Raw genomic sequence first — 22,044 nt, 5'->3', positions numbered from 1 at the left:
GCCCCTCGGCTTTTACCCTGTCATCATCCTCAGCGACTTTTACAACCAGGTTGAGGAGCCAACCAGCACCATGGTGGCTAAGTCCTCTGTTAGTCTCCTATTGTAACGAGTTAAACACAAACTGATTCTCTCGCAGTTCCAGAAACCAGAGTCCCAAATCAAGGTACAGACAGGGCCACAGTCTCCCCAAGGGCTCTGGGGGGACCTTCCTTCCCCTCCCAGGCTCCGGCGGCTCCTCTGCTCTGCGGCTGTACCTACGCGTCCGTCTCTTCCCGTGGCTCCACCTGTGCGTCCGTCTCCTCTTTTTTTTCTGGTATCGGCACACGTCATGGGTTCAGGGCCCACTAGGATGATTCAGGATCCTTAACCAAGTTCCATCTGCAGAGACTCTTTCAGAATTAGGTCACAGTCACAGTTTCCAGGGCATGAACATATCTTCTGAGTGTGAGTTGCTTAGTCATGTCCAACTCTTTGTGACCTCATGGGCTGTAGCCCGCCAAGCTCCTCTGTTCATGGAATTCTCCAGGTGAGAATGCTGGAGTGGGTTGCCGTGCCCTCCTCCAGGGGATCTTCCCCACCCAGGGACCGAACCCGCATCTCTTAGGTCTCCTGCACTAGCAGGCAGGTTCTTCCCAGCGCCACCTGGGAAGCGTCTTCTGAGGGTTACCATTTAACCTCATCCCATCCCCACTCAACCCGTCCCGTGTCACGGCCACACCACAGACCTGTCACAAGGAGCACGCCTCCCCCTCTAAGACATCAGTCTCCAGACCTCCGCCCCAGCCCCCAGCTCCCATCTGCCCAGCTCTCCTACCAGCCCGAGGACCCCACCCCAAGAGCTTGTTCTCACTGAGGGCCCCACCTTTGTCTACCTTTGTCTATCCTCTGCCTCCTTCATCAGTGTCCTCCTTACCCGCTCAGATGACAGGCTCCATCAGTCCGGCCTCTTGCCAGGAGACCTCCTCCACTCCTGTGCCCATCTCTTCTCTAAGCCATTCTCTTGTGGCAAAAGCCCACCCCTGACTGATTTAAATGTTGACCTTCCACCTGCCTGCCTTTTCACTAGAAAAGACCCTGATGCTGGGAAAGATTGAGGGCAGGAGGAGAAGAGGAAGACAGAGAATAAGACAGGTGGATGTTATCACCAACTCAATGGACATGAGTTTGAGCAAACTCTAGGAGATGGTGAAGGATAGGGAAGCCTGGCGTGCTGCAGTCCATGGGGTCGCAAAGAGTCAGACTTGACTGAGCAACTGAACAGCCTGCTTGCTCTTGAGCAACTGACCCTGACGGGAAAAGCAATCACACGACCCACCAAGCTGACTGTTTTCACTGTAAATTCATGACCCCACACCTCGCGTGGGCGTGACTTGGCTGCCCCGTCAGTTTTTGTAGAGTCCACTTTCCCCAGGAGCTGGGAGCACACCTCCCCTCTCTCTCCATGGCCCCCACATGACCTCCTGCCCACCTTCAGTGTCAGCTCATGACCTGCTCCATCCTTAGCTGTCAGATAGAGCCCAGTTCTCCCCCCATCCCCAACTCTGCAAATGCACCCACAACTACACCTGTCTCCCACCTGTCAAAGGCCACCCCTTCGCCTGAACTCACCTCAGAATGGAAACTCAGAGCTCAGCGCTCTGTGACCTGCGCCCAGAACAGCGCCCAGCGCGCAGCAACACCGCATGCTTGCTGGTGAAGCGGGTCGTCCTTCCTGCGTTCCCTCTCTCTCGTTCCATCAATCTCTTCCCTCCTAGCTCGTTCTCACTAACATGCAGATGTGGACTCTCCTTGACTCCTCAAGCCCTCAGCTTTCCCCCCTTTCTCTGCTCCCCTTCATAGCAAAGTCTATGGTCTCCTTCTCCACCAAGTTGTCTACGACATACTGTTACCTCTGCGTCATCACCGACCATTGAGTAGGTAGGTCTTCAGTCCTCTTCAGTCTGGATTCTGGCTCCATCCCTCCCTTGAAACGCCTCTCATCAAGGTCATCAGTGATTTCCATGTTGTCAAATGCAACTTCATCTAATATAACTAATCCTGGGAGGTACAAACACAGCTGCCCGCTTCCTTTCCTTGAATCACTCTCATCTCTTGTTGTGTGCTAAGTCGCTTCAGTCATGTCCAACTCTTTGTGACCCCATGGACGCCAGACTCCTCTGTCCATGGGATTCTCCAGGCAAGAATACTGGAGTTGTTAGGGGAAGCACACTGATTGAGGCCGCCCACCCTGGCCAGGCACCATAGTAACCATCTGCATGAGCTGTTTTACGACAGGAGATCCTGATAAGGAATATGGAACTCATAAGCCACCACCAACCAGAAAAAGGTCTAAAGGAGACACTGCGTGTCCGTCCACTTCCCAGAATCCCTCTCGCTAGCATCCGTCTTGGCTGAGTGATGCATGCGCCACCAGTAAAGACTGAATTACAGTGATTGGTCAAAAGACCACCCGGAAACTAATCCTATCACCATAAAACCCAACATTGTGAGCCACGCAGCAGAGCAGTTCTCTTGGGTTTCCTTACCCTACCGCTCTCCACCTGGGTGCCCTTTCCCAATAAAATCTCTTGCTTTGTCCGCATGTGTCTCCTCGGACAATTTATTTCCGAGTGTTAGACAAGAGCCCAGTTTTGGGCCCTGGAAGGGGTCCTCCTTCCTGCAAGAGTGGGGTGCCATCCCCTTTTCCAAGGGATCTTCTTTACCCAGGGATAAAACCCGCGTCTCTCAGGCCTCCTGCACTGGCAGGCGGGCTCTTCACCACTCGCGCCACCTGGGCGGCCCCCGTCTCTTGTTGGCCTGACCCAGCAGCCTTCGGTGCTTGCTCCTATCCCACCAGACACTTCCCATCAGTCTCCTTTGCCTGGTCACTCCTCCCTGGCCTCTACATATTCCTTCTCGTTCGTGTCCATCTGTTTCTTTTTCTAGGTATTTTCATCCATAGCTTGAAACCCCATCCATTTACTGATAACATCCAAATCTATTCCTTCGTTTGAATACACCTAACGTCCAGACCCTCACACTCGTCCAAGTACCCGTTTAGTACCTCCTTCAGAGACTTCAGGGGCATCTCAAACTTGACTTCTCCGAAATGATGTCCTCCATTCCCACCCCTCTGTCCAGCCTCTCTCCTCCATCAGGCTCCGGACAATGGTGTCACCATGATGCTAGTGTAGCTCAGGCCCAACCGCTAGCATCATCCGGTGGGAATGTTTCTGGAGATAAGATCCGAGAATAGGAAGCGCTGAGTCAAGGTCTTCACAGCACTTCGTAGATGTGTAGAGATCCTTGGCATGTATTCATCACGAATAAGAAATGAGGCTTTGAAGCGCCTGACTTTATCATCTCTGGGGTGAGTTATGGTGACTGGTTTTTAAATGGGTAGTTTCCTTTTCCTGGGGGCTTCCCTGGTGGCTCAGATGGTGAAGAATCTGCCTGCAATGCAGGAGACCTGAATTCCTTGGCTGGGTTACCCACTCCAGTATCTTTGCTTGGAGAATTCCATGGACCGTAGAGCCTGGCGGACTACAATCCATGGGGTCATAAAGAGTCAGACACGACTGACAACTAACACATTCCCTTTTTTCACTTTTTCTTTACCTGGAACTCTTCCTGTCTCTGAAGCATTGGGTGAATTCACTAGGGTTCTTAGATGTGAAAGATGGACACCAAATCGGCTGACTCAAGTAGGGAAAATAAAAAGAACTGGAAGGACCCTGGGTGGCTCACGGAGAGCCACAGAGAGGAATGTAGACTGTGGGGACACGGGCGGCCCACAGCAGACCTCAGTCAGCATCATGACCCAGATCCTGGCTGGGACCGTGCTGCCTGGGCACCCTCTGGACACGGCCGCAGCGCTGCTGCCATCACAGGCATTACCTGAAAAGCAGGCCACTCACCCCTGACGCTTTGCTTCACTTACTCAAGTGTCCAAGCCCGGGTAGATGGACCTGCCTGGCTCAGCGTGGGTCGCTGCCTGTGCCCTGGCTTCCCAGGTGCTGGGTTTCCCACACGAGTCATTTCAGCAGCCTCCCCCAAAACTCAGCAACCTCCAAGGTGCCCGATGCCACCGGCCACAGAGGCTGGTTACAGCCCCTGTCTGAGTCTTTGGAGAGGGAGCGTGACTTGGAGGGTGGAGGATGTGTCACGTAAGGCTTAGTTTACGTCATTTTGGGGTTCTGGCCACACATCTGTTCTCTCTGTCTGCCCATCCATCCTGCTGGCAAGTTCTGCCTTTGGGTGTCAGTGGCCATCTTCATAGTCATGCTGGGCCTCTCCTATGATGTAATAATAATGAACATGCTGCCAATATTCTGTCCCTTTTTTATCAGAGAGGCTGAGAGCACTTTGCAAACCTGAATAAGGGATAAGAAGGCAGTACCCCGCTGTGAAGAAATCAGCAGGAACTTTCCCAGCCAGTTTCTTCCTGCGTTCTCCCTCCGGCCATCAAGAAGAGGGGGCGGGGACCAGACTCCTGTCTTTCAAGCGTTATCTTACCACATGACCGCCACCCTGGCACTTACAGTGGAAACTTGCCACTTCCATTTCTAACTAGGTATATAATCTACTTTCGTTTTGGCGACTATTCCGTATTTTTTTTCCACGAGGCCGGATGATGAGACTTGCTCTGGTTTCTAAGGTCTCATGTTCACCAGCAGTAAGCCAGGCCTCCTTTTAAGACGTGGTTTTTTTTTTTTTTTTTTCAAAGAAGAGGAAAGCAGGCAGGTACTTAGCAAATGTGGCCAAGAGGCTGAAGCTGTTGTTCTGTAGGCCACGGCCCCAGCAACATGGTGGCCGGTAGAAATAACCCATGCCCATGCCCACCCATCCCCCACCCACCCCACGAGTGTCTTTGGCAGCAGAGCCAAGCAAACTGCATTTTTAGTAAGTCCTCAGGTGACAGTTGTGCGCTGTCCTGTGAAAGCCACGCCGGACTAGCAGGGGGACAGGACGGGGAGTCTCAGGCCTGGGCCCATGCACCTCCTGGTTAACTGATGATAAAGTGATGCCCAACAAAGGAGCCCTCGCTGAGGGCACTTCCCATTTATTTCCCAAGTATCTGGTCCTCAGCTATAATGGGCAAAACCTGTGCCAGAACAGAGTCAGATGATTCTTCATTTCAAACCTGCTTTAGCCTCGCTGTTTTTCCTGTCTTCTAAAATAAGGGAGCCAGATAGATGGAGATGGAGAGTCCTCTATTCCAATTTCTTACAATTTATCAAGTGGATGGATTTAGCCATGAATGCTTCCTAAACACCGTTCCGAAGAGTTTTCAGACACACACACACAAAAGTCACAGAAATAATTTAACAGATACCCACATGCCAAACGGATTCCCTGGTGGCTCAGAGGTTAAAGCGTGTGCCTCCAATGCAGGAAACCCGGGTTCGATCCCTGGGTTGGAAAGATCCCCTGGAGAAGGAAATGGCACCCCACTCCAGTATTCTTGCCTGGAGAATCCCATGGAGAGAGGAGCTTGGTAGGCTACAGTCCACGGGGTCGCAAAGAGTCGGCATGACTGAGCAACTTCACTTTCACTTTCACATGCCAAACAGTAGTGCACACATTTTAACATTCTGCAATATTCCTTCACACATTTTTGGAAGGAAAGAAATTTTGATAAATACACCTGGAGTCCTCACTGCCTCCCACTTATCTCCCTTCCTTCCTTCCTCTCCGGAAGTTACGACTCCAAAACTGGTATGTGTCCTTCACCTATGGGTTTATGCTTTTGATATATATGTTTTTTGTTGTTTAGTGTATTTATTTATATACCACACTATTTGGTGTTTCTAGTCCTTTTTTCTTTCCAAGCTTTATTTAAATTATTTTGGCCACACCATGTGGCATGTGGAATTTTATTTCCCTGACCAAAGATTGAATCTGAGCCCCATGTAGTGGAAGCTTGAAGTTGTAACTGCTGGAAAGTCCCATCTGTTCCTTTTTTGGTACAAAAGCCTCTTTTTTTTTTTTCTTCTCCTTTATTTTCATTTATTAATTTATTTTTTATTATTCTTTTTACTTTATTTTTACTTTACAATTCTGTATTGGGTCCAAAGGCTCTTGAACCTTTTTTTGTTTCACATTAGTATTTCCAAGTATATCTACATTAATAGTCTGTTTTGTTCATTGTATCTGATAGATAGCATTCCAGCGTATGCATACTGCCACAATTTACCCAGCAGCCCCCATTGGAAAACCAGTGAGGTTTCCCATTTTCTGTTCCTGCAGTTTCAATGAGAACAAGCTGCTCACGCCTCAAGCGGTGTCTTTTACACTCTCACCAGTGCAGGCTGAGGTTCTGACCTCCCCACATCCCTGCCAACATTTGGTTTTAACATCTCTAACATTTTTGAAAATTCAGTAGGGTATGACATGCTAGGGCCTCGTTATGTTAATTCATGGTTTTTCATTACCGATGAGGTAGAGCTTCTCCCCCCTTTTTAATGACCATGAATACTTCCTCTTCTGCAAATTGTTCATTCTGCACCCTTTGCTCATTTCCCCACTGAATCGCTTGTCTATTTCTTACTGAGCTGTAGAATTTGCTTTGTTTTTCTGGATTCAAGCTTCATTGGCTACATCATTTTCCCAATCTGTGACTTAAGAACCTGAAATCTGTGTATCAGAGGAAAATGTGAGCCTCTGTCTGGGCCCTCGCATCCTGCTGGTCGAGGAATGATTTTTATAGAATTTTTAACTTAAAATCCCCTCATCCTGCAGATAGTGTGAAACTGGGTTCACATCTACACTGGACACAAGCTTGGGATTTTGATTTCTCTTAAGTGAAAGTGAAGTCGCTCAGTTGTGTCCGACTCTTTGTGACCCCATGGACTGTAGCCTACCAGGCTCCTCCATCCATGGGATTCTCCAGGCAAGAATACTGGAGTGAGTTGCCATTTCCTTCTCCAGGGAATCTTCCCAACCCAGGGATCGAACCTGGGTCTCCCGCTTTGGAGCCAAACGCTTTAACCTCTGAGCCACCAGGGAAGCCTGATTTCTCATAAGAGACTTTTAAAAAATCTCCCTTTATATCTGGAGAAAAACATAATCCAAGAAGATGTAAGCACCCTTATGTTCACTGCAGCACCACTTGCTGCTGCTGCTGCTGAGTCGCTTCAGTCGTGTCCGACTCTGTGTGCCCCCATAGACGGTAGCCCACCAGGGTCCCCGGTCCCTGGGATTCTCCAGGCAAGAACGCTGGAGTGGGTTGCCATTTCCTTCTCCGATGCACTACTTACAATAGTCAAGACATGGAAGCAGCCTTGGTGTCCACCAACAGAGGAATGGGTAAAGACGACGGGGGTGCGTGTATACAATGGAACATTACTCAGCCATAAAAGGAATGAGATAATGCCATTTCTAGCAACATGGATGGACCTAGAGATTATCACACTAAATGAAGTTAGACAGGGAAAGACAAATATCATATATCACTCATATTGGAATCTAACCTTAAAAAAATGATACAAATGAACTTATTTACAAAACAGAAATAGACTTACAGATATCAAAAACAAGCTTAAGGTTACCAAAGGGGAAATTTGGGATGAACATACATACACACACTCCTAAGTATAAGAAAGACAACCAATTAGGGTCGACTTACAGAACAGGGAACTCTCCTCAGTAGTCTGTGATAACTTATGTTGTTGCTCTTTAGTGGTGTCCAGCTCTTTTGTGACCCCATAGACTCTAGTCGGCCAGGCTCCTCTGTCCATGGGATTTCCCAGGCAAGAATACTGGAGTGGGTTGCCATTTCCTTCTCCAGAGGATCTTCCTGACCCAGGGATAGGACCCACGTCTCCTGCGAGTCTCCAGCATTGCAGGAGGATTCTTTACCACCGAGCCACAAGGAAGCCCCGTGACAACCTGTAGGAGAAAAGAACCTGAAAAAGAGTGAACACGTGCACGCATATAACTGGAACGTTTTGCTGCACACCCGAAACCAACACCACATCGTAAACCAATATGCTCCAATAAAATCGGAGTTAAAAAAATCTGCCCGGGCAGATGTGGTTCCTTGCCATTACCAGGGCTCCTGGGTTGTTTTCCTAATCTCTATATAGAGGCTGCCCTCCAGGGCCCCCATTTAACGCTGGGTCTCAGTAATCCTGTGCATACCCACATGTGGCCCTTATCCCTGTTTGAGTATCAAGCCCTCCAGCCCTGAGGGTTTGACATCCCCTGGCCCTCTCCTATTTCTAGCGCACTCACCAATCCAGCTCCAGCTCCAAGCTCCCTTCCTATTTCTAGCACCTGTTATAGTTGCTATGTTACAGTTCAGCTAGCATTTCCCTGAGGTCTAGTTTTAGGAGGGGACAGAAGTGTACCAGCGTTGGCCTGTATCAGTTCATAAGAACCAACGACTAAATTTTTAGGAATTGTATGAGCCAGTTGCTAAACACAGCCATTATTAAAAACTAAATTATAGAAACCCATAATTAAATACATTACAATAAAACACAGGCGATAAAAACTCAAAACTCGTCGCCTGTAAGGGATTGGACTATACTTCCACTGTTCTCTATGCTCTTGCTGCCATTTCCGTCTCCTGTATCTGTGTCGGATTTCTGTGTGATGAACATCTTAGCAGTTCTTCCCAGTTCTGCATTCAGTGACATCACGGCAGCGGATTGAAACTGGCTGCAGTGGGAGAACCTTTTATATCATACAAACCTGCCAATACCACAAATCAGGGCTTGATTTATCATTTGTTAACCATCAAGTTCAAAGGTTGACAGACTTGTTCCCTAAAGGGTCAGACGGTAAATATTTTCAGCTCTGTGGGCCACACAGTTTCTGTTGTAACTATTCACCTCTGCTCTTGCAGTGCGAAAGCAGCCACAGCTACCATGGAAACAAACGCGTGTGGCTGTTTTCCAATAAAACTTTATTTACAAAACAGGCTTCAAGCCAGATCTGGCCCCCGGGCCGCAGTCTGACAATCCCTGGTCTAGAGCTAAGAGTGTTAGTTGCTCAGTCGTGTCCGACTCTTTGCGACCACGTGGTCTGTCCATGGAATTCTCCAGGCAAGAATACTAGAGTGGGTTGCCGTTCCCTTCTCCAGGGCATCTTCCTGAGTTGGGGGTGGAAGCCGGGTCTCCTGCATTGCAGGAGGACTCTTTATTATCTGAGCTACCAGGGAAACCCTAGAACCAAGAAGATGATGAGAAAATGTTAATAATGCAGATTAAACTGTGATTCATGCGGTCGCAAAAAGTCGGACACGACTGAGCGACTGAACTGCACTGAACCTTAAAAATATGTCAAGTCTAGTGCTGAGGCTGAGAGAGGTTTCACTTTGATCAACATAATCTGCATAAGCAAGAGAAATAGTTTAACAGTGAGTCACAGACCAAATGTTATAACAGTAAATCTATCAGGAAATGAGTTAGCAGATTAAAATGCAACTCCATTTGTCAAATCATGGTTGGACGGCAAACAGAGATTGGACTGCAAAACTCAACAAGCGCGCTCTGGGAGAGTCAGGAGGTGATATGAAACCTACCACAAAGAGTATTATATATTTAACTGTTATTTGTAAATATAATAATTTAAATATAAATTATGTAAATATATAATTTGTAAATAATTTGTAAATTATATGTTATATACATCCTCGAAGGGGTTTTCCTGGTGATGCTAATGGTAAAGAACCCACCTGCCAATGCAGAAGACATGAGACTCAGGTTCCACCCCTGATTTGGGAAGACCCCCCCCAGAGGAGCGCATGGCAACCCACTGTTGTATTCTCACCTGGAGAATCCCATGGACAGGGGAGCCCGGCAGGCTACAGCCCATAGGGTTGCAAAGAGTTGGACACGACTGAAAGGACTCAGCACCCAGGCATACATCTTTTAAATCAAGAAAATGTGTAATAAGCTTATATATACACACAGCATTTTCAGAAGAGCTGGTTGTTCAACATTTTCCAGCACATTATTGGGGAGAGGGCATCTCATCTCAGTCTGCCATGCTGTCAAACTGCTCTCCAGATTCTGTTGACTTAAAATTCCATATCAATCTAATTCCTACAGCTAAAATGTAAGTCTTTAGACTTTAAATAGGTGGGTATTTTAAATATTGTGCCTTATTTGGGAAATCTCTATCTCAAATCGAGTTTCTTTCCTTTGTGGCTCATACTGTGTGGACTACCTGAGCTGTATTCTCCTGAGCCAGACGTGGGAATGAAAATAGCATGGAGATGGAAACTTCCAGGAGATGTCCTCCGCCCACCGTATGGAATGGCTAAATGCCAAGAAACACTCACCTCCCATGTTCTGTCAGCACATGGACAGCAAAAGGGGGGTGTCTTGGAGATGATGTTGTACAGACGGGCTCAGCAACACAAGGTACAGCTGAAGGGTATTTTGTACTTTGAGACATACTGGGTTTTATAAAGCATCACTCTGGACAAATATGCTTTTCTAGTTTGTAATCTAAAATTCCAAAGTATGCTAATCTTGTGATAATTACAAAGGAAATTTTTCTCTATTTCCCCTTCGTTTTCCAAGTTCAACTTGGAAACATGGGCAAGAGAAAGAAGAAGAGCAGGGACTTTCCTTCCTTGACTTGGTTTCTGCAAGTTAAAGTGGTTGAAGTGTCAGCCTGATATGGGCACTATTACAGCTCGCAGTCTATGTAAGCGTGTGTGCACGTCCAGTCATCTCCAGCACTTTGTGACCCCATGGACTATAGCCCACTTCTGTCCACGGAACTTTCCAAGCAAGAATACTGGAGTGGGTTACCAGTGGCTACTCCAGGGGTTCTTCCTGACCCAGGGATCAAAGCTGTGTCTCTTGTGTCTCCTGCACTGCCAGGCAGATTCTTTACCACTGCGCCTCCTGGGAAGCCCATGTCACATTCTACTAAAGAAGAAATTGCGCAAACCTGAAGTGGCCCCTGCCTCACCGAGCCTTGACTCTGAGTCAAGTTTAAAGATGAAGTCATTGAAAAAGCATGACATTTTGACCCAAGATTCACTGCATTTCCTTATGGCCAAATAGCAAGTGAATCTGGCATTTCTTCATGAAGATGTAAGGGAAATCTCGAGCCCTAGGCCAAACATTCCTTGAGGACTGGGATTAGCTCCTGATGCAGTCAGCACCCAAGACATGCTTTTAGGGTAAAGGAAAGAACGAACAACAGACAAGCCCAGAGAACTGGAACCTTCCACATCAAGATGCTTGGCTTGAACTCCCACTCCCAAGGAAGTGACTCATCGCTGCTATCTGATGGTGAGTAAGGCAAGTGTGCGTTTCTGTTAGCACGTTATATAGAAGAGCTGTGCTCATTGCCGTGGCATGACGTGGGCTTGGGTAAACTCAATATTTAACACAAATACACAGGCTCCTGCCGTCTTAGATGCTGGGTTCTCTGGGCATCAAGGGTTTGTCAGGGAACCTGAATTCCTCTCTTCTTTGGTCTTAGAGGCTCTGGCAGAATTTCAGAAGCAGAAACTTCCTCACTGAGCAAACGTTTGTTGGGCGCTTGCTGTGTGCAGTAGGTGCAGTGAAAGCTGAGCCCTGAGGATCCAAGGATGAAACAGAGTCAGGAGAATAAACATGGTTACAACCCAGAACTGACAGGGTCACAGGGCAGGCGATGGACACTGGTTCCCCAGAGGGTTTGGACACGATCATGGCCTGGGGCCTGGGAGCACCTTTGCAGAGGAGGTGAAGAGTTGCAGGAAAATGTTCGGATTTGTTAAGGTTTTGAACCAAAAGCTCTCTTTCCCTCTGTTTTCATGTGGGTTTAGGGCATTTGGTGAGTGTTGGAGTCAGATGTGATAGTTCATTTTACATTAACTTGGCTAGGCCATGGAACTAATGGTGCCCAGTTGTTTGGTCAAATACCAGTCTGGATGTTGCTGTGAAGGTATTTTTTTAGATGTGATTAACATTCAAATCAATTGACTTGGTGACAAGCAGATTATCTTCCGCAACATGGGTGGGCCTCATATAATCAGTTGAATGTCTTAAGGAAAAAGCAAAACAGAAATTAAGGTCTCCTGAAGAGGACAGACTGCTGCCTCCAGGTGGCAGCAAAGAAATTCTGCCACCGACCAATTGTAAAGCAATTGTCCTCCAATTAAAAAAAAGTCATAAAAAGAAATTTTGCCTCAGACTCACGACTGCATTCTCAGCTCCCATTTGAGTGTCCAGCCTGCTGACCTGCTCTGCAGTTCTAGGCTTCCCAGGTGGTGCCAATGGTAAAGAACCCGCCTGCCAAGGCAGGAGGTGCAGGTTCGATCCCAGGGTTGGGAAGATCCCCTGGAGGAGGGCACGGCAATCCTCTCCTGCATTCTTGCCTGGATAATTCCATGGACAGAGGAGCCTGGCAGGCTACAGTCCATGGGGTCACACAGAGTCGGACAGGACTGAAGTGATCAGCACGCATGCAGCGTCCACAGCGGTACGGCCAGTTTCCCAAAATGAATCTCCTTCTGTATATACACATCCTTCTTCATATGTGCCCGCCCTGTGACCCTGTCAGTTCTGGGCTGTAGCCATGTTTATTCTCCTGACTCTGTTTCATCCTTGGATCCTCAGGGCTCAGCTTTCACTGCACCTACTGCACACAGCAAGCGCCCACTTAACTCAGGGGGTTGGTAGGCATGGGGTCCTGGCCACATGCCTTCAAAAAGACCACACAATACACTGTCACTGGGGAGGAAGTCAGCCCAGCTCTGCCTCTCTGTGTCTTAGCTCCTGCTGGCCCATAAACTCCGGGGTGTAATCAGGTCCCAGGGCACCCTGGCAGCTTGTGCAGCGTCTGGTCCTAAGACCCCAGTCCTCCCCCGCCGTGGCCCTCCTCTGCAGCTCTGCTCCTTTGTCCAGTCCCAGACTGCTGCTTGGAGCTCCTGTCAGCCCTGCCCCGAGTGTTTCCACTGGCATATGGCATTGCCTCATCGTTCCAGGGTCCCTTAGTAGGGAGATCCACAGAACAGACTGTGGTTTGCCTGTGTAGGTTTGCATTTTGAGTCTCAGGAGAAATGTAAGACCCTAGATGTTAGTGTCTCTCCCATTACCAAGGGCATCGGGCCAACCACTTGTCACAGTACGTTTTAATTAACTGTGGTTTCCCCAAAACCCACTCCTGGCTGAAGGAAATAAATCTTGATAAATCTTGATCACTGTCTTTAGTGTCCGGCACAATGCCAGAATATAAGAAATGCTCAATAAATGCTTTACAATAAATTGTAAAATATCAATAATAGATGGGGACAAAGCCAGTGCTGAATACACGTCAGACCCTGTTCTGCGTACACAAGAGGTGCTCATTTAATCCTCACCGCAAAGTCTTACCTGGTGTGTGTTACTATCACTCCCACTTCACAGAGACGGAAACTGAAGCACACGGAGGAAGACGATTTTCCTAAAGCCACATAGAAGGGGCAGAGTCAAGACTCCACCCATGATCCAGAGCCACACCCCCAACAATGAGCTGCTGATGGAAACCCTGTGAAGTCTGAACCTACCTTGATGCTGCTGGAAGTCCCCTCTCTCCTGCCTCCCCTCCGCTCAACTTCCAGGATTAGAACTGGAAGAATCTGATCGTCCTCAGCGCTATTCTGGAAGGAACTCCCAGGAGTTCCCCAGGGGAGAGTTAGGGACCAGGTGCTGGCCTACTGCATGGCTCTGAGGCTCAGTTTCCTTATTTGTAAAATCACCAACTTGGAAGGAAGGACCTCTGGGGTGCCTTGGCTGCTTGTCAGCTCCCCGGGGCTCTTCTGCCCGTCAAGTCCCCGAGGCAGAGTGGCTTCTCCAACCTCAGTCCCTCCACAATCCCTCTGGGGTGATTTCCGTAGCCCTTTGGAAGCTGTCAATCCCTCTAAGAAGTCAAGGAAAGTTTAAGCTAATCCTCTGAAGAAAACAATGCACATTTTTAGTTCTTTAACTTCTTTTAAGTAAAACTGATTTCCAAGGTCGTATTAATTTCTGCTGTACAGCAAAGTGACTCAGTTATACCTGCTGTTAGTCATTCACTCGTGCCCCAGTCTTTCGAGAGCCCATGGACTGTAGCCCACCAGGCTCTTCTGCCCATGGGATTTTCCCAGCAAGAATACTGGAGTGGGTTGCCAGGCCCTCCTCCAGGGAACCTTCTTGACGCATGAAATGAACCCAGGGCTTCTACGTGCAGGCAGATTCGTTCCCATCTGAGCCACCAGGAAAGCCCATATGTATATTCTTTTTCACAGCCTTCTCCATTATGCTTTATCACAGGATACTGAGCACAGCTCCCTGTGCTACGCAGCGGGACCTTGTTGTCTATCCGTTCAGTATACGTAGTTTGCCTCTGCTAATCCCAAACCCCCAACACGCCTCCCTCCAGCTCCCTCCCCCTTGGCAACCGCAAGTCTCTTCTCTGTGTCTGTGAATCTATTTTTGTTTGGTAGATGGGTTCATTTGTGTCATAGTTTAGGTTCCACATACAAGTGATATCACACAGTATTCGTCTTTCTCTGACTTCACTTAATATGACAGTCTCCAGGTCCATTCATGTTGCTGCGAATGGTATTATTCTGGTTTTTTTTCCTAGCTGAGTAGTATTCCACTGTGTCTGTATATACCATATCTCCTTTACCCATTCATCTGTCAAGGGACATTTCTATGTCTTGGCTGTTCCGAATAGACAGTGCCCATTTTTGTAACCGCACCTCTCAAATATGACTTCAAGATATCTCAGACCCTGTCCATCCATAAGGCCCTAGGATAAAAACCTCCTGTACTAGCAGATGAGCAGGAAGTCACTGAAGTTGAAAACAGCACGGTCAGAGGATGTGCCCGGAGGGAAGGGCGACCCTGGCTGAATGCGCTTCGGGGCTGCAGGTGGGGGTAGGAGGGCTGCCTGCACTCATCCAGAGAGGGAATCGAGCGGGACAAAGAAAGGAAGCCGCAGAGAGCTGCGCCGCCTGGCTCTCCTAGAGACACTCCGGGAAGGGGCGAGCCCTTTCCAGTCGGCACATAATCAACAAGGACCTACGAGATAGCACAGGGGGCTCTATTCAACATTCTGCAGTAACCTATGTGGGAAAAGAACCTGAAAAGGAATAGAGATTTTTTTTTTTTTGAAGGGTTAGTCATTCAGTCATGTCTGACTCTTTGCGAACGCATGGACTGTAGCCCACCAGGCTCCTCTGTCCATGGGATTCTCCAGGCTAGAATACTGGAGTGGGTTGCCATTCCCTTCTCCAGGGGATCTTCCCAACCAAGGAATCAAACCTGGGTCTCCGGCACTGCAGGCAGTTTCTTCATCATCTGAGCCAACACATATAGAGACTTCCCCTATGGCTCAGCGACTTAGCAGCAGCAGCAGCGTGGCTCAGCCGTAAGAATCTGCCTTCAGTGCAGGAGACGTGAATTTGATCCCTGGGTCAGGAAGCTCCCCTGCAGGAGGAAATGGCAACCCACTCCAGTATTCATGCCTGGAAAATGCTATGGATGGAGAAGCCTGGTGATCCAGGGGATCTGAAAAGAGTGGGACATGACTGAGCAACTAAACAACAGCCACATATATGTGTGTGTGTGTGTATTTATATATATTCAACATACATGCACAACTGAATCACTTTGCTATACACCTGAGACTAATACAACTTTGTAAATCAAGTATACGCCAATATAAAATAAAAGTTGAACAATAAGAAGACTGCACAGGCCCCTCTCCTGATCAGTTTATCGCATGAGGGAAAAAGACCGCTGACAGTAACAGCTCCCCCTCCTCCCCAGATGCACCTGGCCTTCTCCAGATCCGTCCCAGCTTGCGTGATGCATGCATGCTGCTGGCTTTAGCTACGAAAGCTCTTGTTGTTAAGAGCAAACTCACTTAGTGCAATACCTTAAGGTCCCTTAGGCCAAGAGATAGCCGTTTAGATAAAGCTCCAAGGCTCTCAAAGCTTTTAACTTAATTGCTTCTAAAAAAGGCATGCTGAAGTTCAAGGTAATTCTTTCACACAGACCTTAAGAAAATCCTGTAGCCGAATCCTTCTCAAACACTATAAGCTTCTGATTGTCCGTTTCTTGTTCTGGGTCTTTATCCTGGATTCTGTAATGTATTGCTATAGCTTATGCAAAGGAACTTATTTGGCTAGCAGAGACTACTTACCCATTGCCCCCAATAACTCAGCTCATCAGCTCTTCCAAACTGTCTTTTGTCCTTGGGGGGACAAATAACCCATCTTTCTGGAGCAGCAAAATCTGCCTCTTTGTAGATTCAAGCACTCCTGTTTGCTGTAGAAGAGAGCATGCACGGGAGACCTCAGAAACTAATGTCAATATTAGAAGCTTAAAGACCTGTAAGTAAGCAAGGGGCTGGCTTTCCATTTGTGTGTTTGCTTTGAGTTGCTTGCTCTGAAATATTCCTCTCTTTGTGTTTGCTGAGGAATGGTTATTGTTTTCTTAAAAACAGACAGTGAAAGTTGCTCTAAGTTTTTAAGAGCATAATTATTTGCGCAAAGCTATTCATGTGGATGGGGTGTGTGTTCAGTGATAAGCCAGAACAAAGCCAGGGGTAACATGGGGCTTGCCTGGGAAGCGCTGTCTGGCCAATATCCTACCAAAGAGGGTGCCTAGAGTTCTCTCCCACCAAATACATGATTCATGTTTAAATGTATTGGTTTTGGGTTCAGCAAAGCCTGAGTGCATTTCATTCTGGGAAAGCACAAGTCAGGCAAGATCGGCTGTTGAATAAGTAGGTATTACGAGCATGGAACTTTTTATACTAAGCAAACCATATCATTTTCTTAAACCAGATATTTTCTAGTTTACTTTTTATGCTGCAGAATTCAGCCTGTCTGCAACAAGTTGTGACCTAGTTCCAGGCTGTTTGTGGAGGTTAGGGGAGGCAGCATTAAATACTGAGGCTCTCTTGTTTTTTAAAAACGTACCCTTTTGTTCTCAATCCTCTGGGTGGACTGGGTCTGTTTTGTTTATAGCTGCTCGCCGTTTGTCCTTGGAGTGGCTCCTTTGAGTTCCGGGGAACAAGTGCCCTCTTCTGGACATTCCACTAATTGCAAATTCAGGAAGCAGCCGCCTATTGAGCAAACAGGGCCTACCCTTAATTTACTTGGTAGAGAACACAGAAGAAATTAAATAGGTCCTGTGTAGTCAAAGGGTCTGCTTTTATCTTAGAAGATAAGACATCTTGCCTTGTAATTTTCAAAGTGACTTTGAGGGACAAGAAGACACCTTACTTAAATAGCTTTTCCTTAAAAGTTATAACCTCAACAAGCACATGAAAAGAAGCTCAACATCACTAATTATTAAAGAAATGCAAATCAAAACTACAATGTGGTATCACCTCACACGGGTCAGAATGGCCGTCATTGAAAACTCTATAAGTGATAAATGCTGGAGAGGGTCCGGAGAAAAAGGAGTCCTCCCTCGCACCCTGTTGGTGAGAATGTAAATTGGTACAGCCGCTGTGGGGAACAGTATGGACGTTCCTAAAACACTAAAAACAGAGCTACCATATGATCCTGCAATCCCATTGCTGGGCATCTATTCAGAAAAGATGACAATGCTGACTGTAAAAGATACACGCACCCCAGTGTTCATAGCAGCACTGTTTACAATAGCCAAGACAGGGAAGCAACCTAAACACCCACCAACAGAAGAATGGATAAAGACGCCCTGACACATGTATACAGCGGAGTATTGCTCAGCCACAAAAGAGGATGAAATAAGTCCACTCACAGCAACACGGATGGACCTAGGGAATAATCAGACCAAGTGAAGAGAGTCAGACAGAAGACAAGCATCATGTATAGCTTGCTGCTGCTGCTGCTAAGTCACTTCAGTCGTGTCCGACTCTGTGCGACCCCATGGACGGCAGCCCACCAGGCTCCGCCGTCCCTGGGATTCTCCAGGCAAGAACACTGGAGCGGGTTGCCATTTCTTTCTCCAATGCATGAAAGTGAAAAGTGAAAGTGAAGTCATTCAGTCATATCTGACTCTTAGAGACCCCATGGACTGCAGCCCACCAGGCTCCTCCGTCCATGGGATTTTCCCGGCAAGAGTACTGAAGTGGGTTGCCATTGCCTTCTCCATGTATTGCTTATATGTGGAATGTAAGAAAAATTATACAAATGAACATATTTACAAAACAGAAACAGACTCACAGACATACAAAAAGCTACACTTCCAAAAGCAAAAACTAGAAGTTTTAAAATTAAAGCAAAAATATTTAAAAACCTGATGTCCAGGCCAAACCCTAGAATTATTACATCAGTGCCGCTGGGGAGAAACCTAGGTATTTGTACTCACTTGCAGTCCCGAGTGATTGCAGTGTGCAGCCAAGTTGTATTCACTCACTAATAAATACTCCTTTTAACTTAAAAAAAAAAAGTTTTATTGTTATGCATCAATATGGGTCACTGATTTAAAATTAGGGCTTCCCTGGTAGCTCAGCTGGCAAAGAATCCACCTATGATGCACGAGACCTGGGTTCGATTCCTGAGTTGGGAAGATTCCCTGCAGAAGGGAAAGGCTACCCACTGCAGTAGTCTTGCCTGGAGAAGTCCATGGACAGAGGAGCCTGGAAGGCTACAGTCCATGTGGTAGCAAAGAGCTGGACACCACCGAGCGACTTTCACTTCACTGCATGGGCCACTGATTTAAATTAAGCTGCTTGGGGAAGTGGGTACTGTATACACTTTCAAAGCTTGGTTTCTCTGTTTTGACTGAGATGCTGTCTTAAGAGTTTCGGTATTTGGGGCTTCCCTGGTACCTCAGTGGTAAAGAGTCCTCTTTAGCAGGAGACACGGGTTCGATTCCTCTGGGAAGATCGCGCATGCTATGGAGCAGTGGGATCCGCAAGCCTGAGCGCCCCCACGCCTGAGCGCCACCACAACTGTGCGCCCCCACGCCTGAGCGCCCCCACGCCTGTGCGCCCCCATGCCTGTGCGCCCCCACGCCTGAGCCCTTGCGCTAGAGCCGGAGCTCGGCAACGAGAGAAGCCACGCACGAGAGGCCAGGGCACCGCAGCTAGAGAGGAGCGCCACTCGGCACAGCTGGAGAACAGCCCAGACAGCAGCAAAGGCCCAGCACAGCCAAAAAATAAAAAGTTAAAAATTTTAAAATCTTTAAAAATAGTTGTTTCACTCTCACAAAGTATGAGACCTATGTGTGTGTGCGAAGTTGCTTCTTTGCAAACCCATGGACTGTAGTCTGCCAGGCTCCTCGGTCTCCAGGCAAGAGTACTGGAGTGGGTTGCCATTTCCTTCTCCAGGGGATCTTCCCAACCCAGGGATCGAACCCGGGTCTCCTGCATTCCAGGCAGATTCTTTAGCACTGGGCCACTAGGGAAGCCCCACATAAGAAACCTACCGCATTAGGTTTCTGGGATTTAGCCAAGTCAGTCCCAATACCCTTTTTAAAATATCATGAAATTTCTATAATCTCTTATACATAATAAAATAGTTTTTAAAACTTAGAAAATAAATAAATAAGAGGTTATAGCCAAAGTTTTATTTTAAAAACCAAATGACATTCTCTTTTTCTGTATAAAATTTGTAACCATATGATTTAAAACTTCTTCCCTTTTAAATATTAGGAAGAGGATGAATAGCAAGGGGATACAGCGCATCGCTTTCAGTAAAGAGAGCTGGATATTTAAAACCATGATAAGAGGAGAAATAAGTTTTTGTAAATCTCAAATTGAATTATTGGCTGTGTACCAGTCATTTATCACAAAATGCTTAGCCAACTTTACTCCCCTAAAGTGCTATTGGGCAAAAATGAAAGAGTGCCTTTCACGATATCTTCATAATGAATATCAAAGAGTAAATACTCTGTTTGTTTTTTTTTTTTTTTCACTCAGCAGAGGAGAACAAAGCATGGAGATGGCCTTGCTCTTCCCTTGACTTTATTTGTGGGAATATTTGGTTTGTGCGTCATATCACTCACTAACTTAAGACCTTGTTCAGGTTACTTAACTTTTGTAAATGCTCAATTTCACCATATGAGAAATGGTAATAATAGTGGTGATGATAGTGAGAATTAAATTAGATATTCTTTATCTAATCAGTGGGCTTCCCTGGTGGTTTACTGGTAAAGAATTCGTCTGCCAATGCAGGATCTCTGAGCTGGAAAGATCCCCTGCAGAAAGAAATGATAACCCACTCCAGTATTCTTACCTGGGAAATCCCATGAACAGAGGAGCCTAGTGGGTTAGTCCATGGGGTCACAGGAGTCAGACATAACTTAGCGACTAGACAACACCACTATCTAATCGGTAAGTGTGCAATAAGTGTTATTGCACCACCATCATCAGAATCACTCCTGTCTTCCTCTGCTTCCCTCTTTTTCAATTTTTTATTGTAAAATCAAACCTATAGAAACCCCTTATATAAATGCAGAGTTTTATTGAGTCCTTATAAGGTGAACCCCATGTGCCCAAAAGCACTGACCTTCCAGACCCCTCTCTGTGGCCCTGTGCCGGCCTCAGGGGTCTCCTTTCCCTGGAAAGTAACCACCATGCTGACTTTTATGATAATCACCTCCTTGTTTCTTGGTGGTTTTATCAACCAAATACTCAGACACACTGTGCCTCCGTCTATGCCCCTATGCCTCCCTCCTTACTTTTCCTCTATCTTTTGAGTTTAATCTACAAGCCCCCCTCTGTTCCTTTTGATATTGAGCAGGGTTCTTGGTCTCCTTAAGCAATAGAAGTTGATCAGAGGGCAGACGAGGAATTCAGGCCAGTCTTTATTGCTGTGCCTGCTGCAGCAGAAAGGGAATAAAAACAAGCAACAGGTTCCCTTGCCCACCGGCCTCCTGAGGGGAGTCGCGGTGGTACCTTATATGGTGTGAGGATGGGAGTGGGTCCAGGGCTCAGACTGGGGAGGGGGCTTAGGGAGTGTGTCCACTGCCTCAGTGTTGTGTACCGGGGGCCTGCACGATATCCTGCTTTTGCTCCCACGGCAGCTGGGTGTTTTGGTCTTTTTGTATCTTGTCTCAGCTCTGCACACATGCTGGCTATTTCTAGTCCCTTAAAGTTTCTCTGTATTTTGTTACTCAAGGAGAGGTTTGTCCAGGTATAAGCACTGCAGCAAAGGGTCCCAGGTCCCAGCCTGTCTCACTTTCTTTTCAATTGATCTGTTAATGAACCTGGGGGGTTTGGCCTACAGAGCCCCTCAGAGTCTGTATTTCCCTAACTAGATTCATGGGACAATTCAATATCTCCCCTACCTTCTGACGTCTTGCTCATTGGTCCTGGGTTGGAGGCTGGATCAGATGGTGTTCACTCCCTTCTGCGGGACCCCAGGTGGTGGTGACTTCTTTCTTCACAAGGCTGGTTGTCCCTCTCTTTATGGGGTAACTTGCTGTTGCTACTCAACATCCAGCTCCATTAATTCACTGGGATCTGCAGATTGGTGATATTCTGATTTCATCATTCATTTCTCATTAATAAGTTGGATAGTTTTGTAAAGGGGGGCTCCCCTTCATATTATGCTTGCTTCCTCGCTGGCACCATCCACATAGCAAAAACTAACTTCTCTTTGCTTTAATCATCAGTTTTTGAGAAAATGAATTTCTTCCTGTGATGAATGGTTTTAAAACATGGTTGTGAATTCTCTGGCACTTCCAAGTTTAACACGTAGGATCTGTGTCCCCTCCCATTGAATCTGGGAGGGATGTGACCACTTCAAACAACAGGGTACGGAGATTTCATGGTGTGGCTCCCATGCCTGAGGCCTATAAGATCGTGCGGTTTCTGCCTTGCTTCTTAGGCTGCATGCTCTCGGGGCCCTGAGCTGCCTTATGCCAAATGCAGCCACTCTGAGGCCTGTTACAGGCGCTCCGGGATGACCCCAGCTAAGCACAGGCTTGGATTCAGTGTAACCCAGGCCCAGACATACAAGCAAAGTAGCCTCCAGATAATTTCGGCCCCAGCCATTTCGTTTTCACAGACGCGGTCCCAAGCTTCATGGAGCCGTAGCCCCCAGACCCTGTTGAAGGGGGACTGAAGCGTAGACTACACAACGTAACGCAACTGTTGTCGACTTTACTAAGCCTTGGGGGGAGTTTGTTATACACAACA

Source organism: Ovis canadensis, chromosome 17 (genome assembly GCF_042477335.2).
Source record: "Ovis canadensis isolate MfBH-ARS-UI-01 breed Bighorn chromosome 17, ARS-UI_OviCan_v2, whole genome shotgun sequence".
Taxonomy (NCBI): domain Eukaryota; kingdom Metazoa; phylum Chordata; class Mammalia; order Artiodactyla; family Bovidae; genus Ovis; species Ovis canadensis.
This window is presented reverse-complemented; position numbering follows the sequence as displayed.